We start from the raw sequence: 4,976 nt of genomic DNA on the forward strand, positions 1-4,976 counted from the left end.
TCCAACTATATATTTCATCAATGCATTTGAGCAGGGAGTCAATGGGGCTGTAATCATTTAAGTATATCTGTGTGTCATCTGCATAGCTGTGGTAAGCAATTTGGTTATTTCTCATTATTTGGCTCATTGGGAGCATGTACAGGTTGACATTTAGTCATTTTAGCAGACGCTTTTTTGAATAGGAGAGGCGCAAGAATATCTTAATGAGCGCTGTCTCTGTCTCTGTCTCTGTCTCTGTCTCTGTCTCTGTCTCTGTCTCTGTCTCTGTCTCTGTCTCTGTCTCTGTCTCGTGATGCGGGCGGAACCCAGAATGAAAAGCTTTTCTCTTTACTGGTGTAATCTATGAATTTTCTCAACATATTTTGTGATACTGATTGGTGCATCTGATCATCACTACATCTTTTGAGACACTTACAGAAAAAAATAATTTATCTGTTTTATCATTGTCTGTGTGTGTTTTGCATGTGTTGTATTTGTTTGTTGTATGAGCAGCTGCAGTAGTTCAGACGTGCGTTCAGAGATGCTCTTCTGAATACATACACGGTTGTAACAAGTGGTTAGTTGAGTGTCTGTTGCCTTTCTATCAGATTGAACCAGTCTGGCCATTCTCCTCTGACCTCTGGCATCAACAAGGCATTTGTGCCCACAGAACTGACGCTCACTGGATATTTTCTCTTTTTCAGACCATTCTCTGTAAGCCCTAGAGATGGTTGTGCGTGAAAATCCCAGTAGATCAGCAGTTTCTGAAATACTCAGACCAGCCCGTCTTGCACCAACAACCATGCCACGTTCAAAGTCACTTAAATCACTTTTCATTGCCCATTCTGACACAGGTGAACCTAATAAAGTGACCAGTGAGTGTAAATAATATGACGGGAATCATAAACCAGCATCAAGCTTCATCTGCTTCAGTCAAATGAATTTGGTCTCAAGGATCTCTGAGTACTTACAAACATAAACTTAAAACCAGAAACAGAATGCAAAATTAAATACGTATAGAAAAAAAAGAATTTAAACAAAATATATAGTCAGAGAGATATGTACACTTTAGAGGTTAAAGTATAGTGAAGGAAGTATATTGTCATCTAGTGGGTAAAGATGCTACAAGAATGTTTAACCATTTTTTTAGAATAAGCATTTCATCCATTATTACATATGATTCATGATACCATTAATATAATAATAAATACACAATTATTAATAGTCAAGTAGGTGTAATAAGGGAGAAAATGTACATCTAGTGGGTTGTTATTGCAGAATAAACCCGGACATGTTGATCAGGACATAATCTTTCCTGTATCTCAGTGGTAAGATGGCACTAGCAATGCCAAGGTCATGGGTTTGATCCCAGAGGATTACACAGACTTAGAAACAAATGTATAGTATAATGCAATGTAAGTCACTTTGGATAAAAAAGTCTGCCAAATGCACAAATGTAATAAAATCTAATGTTGATCAGGACCACAAAACACCATTAAGAGATTCATTTATCCATAACAATCCTAACAATCACACCTGATGATATTTAGTAAACTTCATAGAAAATAATACCAACTGTTACTATACCAACTACTTTATATAAATATGATTTTATTCATTGGTCATATTTTAATTGATTGATAAATGTTTATGAGGACTAAAATCTATCACAATATATTGCAGGGTTTGTACATTAAATAAATATCACATGTTTTGTTTTTACAGGTGTAATAAATAAATGTTACAGAAATCTTTGATTATCTTTATAAATACTAAATATATTTAACATGATTTATGTTCAGATGATATTGTGTTATTAGTGATCAGTGTTGTGTGTGTTTGTGTTGTTTGAGCAGCTGCAGTATGTGTGAGGTGTATCAGTGCAGTCACTGTTCAGTCTGACTGACGGAGGTTTTTGTACGACTCTTTATCACTGTGTCAACACATAACCACTGTGATAACTCTGACAGTAATAATCTCCTGCATCTTCAGTCTGAACTCCACTGATGCTCAGAGTGAAATCTGTGTTTGATCCACTGCCACTGAATCTAGATGATACTCCAGTGTAGCGGTTTGATGCTTCATATATGAGGAGTTTATGAGCTTCTCCAGGTTTCTGTAAGTACCAGTGTAAGTAGGTACCACCAAGCACTCTACTGCTGACTTTACAGTTTATTTGAACATCTCGTCCTGGTTGAACTGCTGTTGTTGATGGAGTCTGAGTAACAGTGTACTGTCCTCTACACACTGAAAGAAACAACAAACATGAAATATAAGACAACACTGAAACAAATGAAGATTTCACTCTTCAATGAATGAATAATAATGATGAAAATGTTACTACACAAACCTTGAGCAAACACTGTGAGTGTCCAGATGAAGATGATGCTGAACGTCATTGTTGTTCTTGTTGGTTTGTGTGTTGTGTTGTGTTGTCAGTCATGAAGTGTTAAACTCACAGCACTATAAACACTCTCAGATCACTGAAGCACGTGATCACAATGCAAACTCACTCTCTACATTTACATCATTTACATCAACGCACACAAACACTGTTTTCAATTCTGCACATTGTCTTTAGTATTTAAATCACATTGTTTTACTGCTGTTTCATTTCATGTGTGTTATTTATTGATCAGGTGTTGTATGTATCTGTGATGTTAGATGTGTTATTGTGTGTATACACACTTGTGTATATGGAGGAGTGACAAAGTTTATCGGTTCTCTTTACATCTTTCAATGTTTTTCTTGTCATATTATGACTTTGTTCCTGTCCCATCATACTTTGAGTTTATGAATCTCCTGTAAGTGTAAATTCAGAGGAATATTCTTGTTAAAGCAAACATCACATGAGCATTCAGTAGTGAACTATAAAGAATCACTGAATCATCTGTAACGTTTAAGTTTGGAGTAATATTTGTATACATAAGGGAATATATATATATGTATAAATACTGTATATTCCCTTTTTAAAATATGTTCATATTTAAGACGTATACAAACAGTTAAATGAAATGAAATGTGTTTGATGTGTGAATGTGTGATAAAGTGTAGAGATGTGTTTGTGATGTGTTTATAGTTACTGAAGCGTTCAGAGGTTTTTGTACAGTCGCTCTATTAGTTTGTATCACTGTGGTGGACTTTCGGCAGCGGCACCAGACTGGATGTTGGCAGTAAGTAAATAATTCAATAATAATATAATACAACAGATTTCTGCTTTTAAATATAAAGATCAACTGTGCAATATAAAATGAGACGAAGGTTTCAGCATATTTATGTAGTTTAATAAATCACTTTTAATCATTTGCACAGTGTTCTAGTGCATTTTGAACTTTTAAAACAAAGCCGCTGAGTTTTCTTTTCTGCGTTAAATTGTGAGTAAAAAAATTCAATGATTTATTAAATGAACGTGAAAAGAAAGAAAGAAATGTGTGTATTAATATGGATTCAACTTATTGATTAAACTGTATTATTTGCACAAATTCCAATTTACTATATTTTTTGATTCATCATTTTTTAATAGTACATTTGTTTCGTGTGAAATACAATTGATTATTGCTTGTATTGCTGAAATAAAACATTTCAGCAGATTTAATAACCAAATATTTGAATTATAATTATGACTATTTTATAAACTGATCATGTTACAGGTATTTTATGTTTATTATACTTAAATATAATGAATATACGTCATAAAGATTATATGTTTCTACATTAATGATTTAACGTTTGTTTTCCTTTGATTGTAAAAGTGTTTCTAAAAAGTGTGCAAACTGTATGAACATTCAGATCAACATGAATGAAAGTCACTAGAAAGTACCAAAACTAAAATGTGTTTTATTTGATTATTTTGATCTTTGATGTTTATCATGTAGAGACTGAAGTTGTTTGTGACTTTGTGACTATTGTGTGTTTGTCAGGCTTCACTCGTCCTACAGTGAGCGTCCTGCCGCCCTCCAGTGAAGAGATTTCCACAAAGAAAACAGCAACACTGATGTGTTTGCTCAACAAGGGTTTCCCCTCAGACTGGAGTGTGATGTGGAAGGTGGACGGGAGCAGCAGATCTCAGGACAGCAGTGTTGGGCTCCTGGAGAAGAACGGTCTGTACAGCTGGAGCAGCAGTCTGACTCTCTCTGAGCAGGAGTGGAGCTCAGTGGTCTCAGTGACCTGTGAGGCCAAACACAAAGATAACAGTCAAACAGTCTCTAGAGAACTCAAGAGACAAGATCAGTGTTCATACTAGACACTCTCTCTCTCTCTCTTTCTCTCTCTCTCTCTCTCTCTCTCTCTCTCTCTCTCTCTCTCTCTCTTTCTATCTCTCTCTCTCTCTCTTTCCTAAAAAAATAAAATCATATTGAATCTACAAGTCGTGTTTATGTCCTTCTTTGACAATCCTCAAGCATGTAGCGATCTAGGAAAACTCATTTATTGCAGTTTTTCTCAGTTGTTTACACACAAATATTGGCACTTGAGACACAATGGCCATAACATGTAACTCATTCACCAACCCCCTGAACCAATTCTGCTAAACTACAAGCACAATTCCTGCTTTACACTCACATTGCAGACTAAAAGACACTTTTATTTAATACAAATAAAATATATTTGTTACCGTGTATTTGTGTGTTCTGACTATCAAAACTATTTACAGTTTTTTTACGATTGCTTAAGCACAATTTGAAAACAGGGCCCGGCTTGTCAAAACACTACACACAATTAATACAACACTACACCAAAGTAGCACAACACTTCAGATCATTTGCAAAATGGAACGCATTTGTCAAAACTATCCACAACATTTAAAAAAATATATTTTGTTACCTTACGAAACACACACATTTCATATGACTGTAATATTTTTGAACCATTTACACACTGCTGTTGCTAACCTAAAACACTTTTAGCAAGTCTAATTCTCAGGGATTAGAGTACTGTAAATGAAGCACACAAAAGTGCAACTATACAATAATTCACCAAACACTACACAAGACCAATGC

The 4,976-nt window shown here is 34.9% G+C and overlaps 1 gene segment (V, D, J or C); it reads left to right on the forward strand.

The window, feature by feature from the left end:
• The first annotated feature begins 3,114 nt into the window (after window positions 1–3,114).
• LOC306890116 (Ig lambda chain C region-like) lies at window positions 3,115–4,342 on the forward strand. The segment is given in 2 exons: window positions 3,115–3,152; window positions 3,900–4,342.
• Window positions 4,343–4,976: the final 634 nt, after the last annotated feature.

This window comes from Barbatula barbatula (assembly GCF_947034865.1).
Source record: "Barbatula barbatula genome assembly, chromosome: 25".
NCBI lineage: Eukaryota > Metazoa > Chordata > Actinopteri > Cypriniformes > Nemacheilidae > Barbatula > Barbatula barbatula.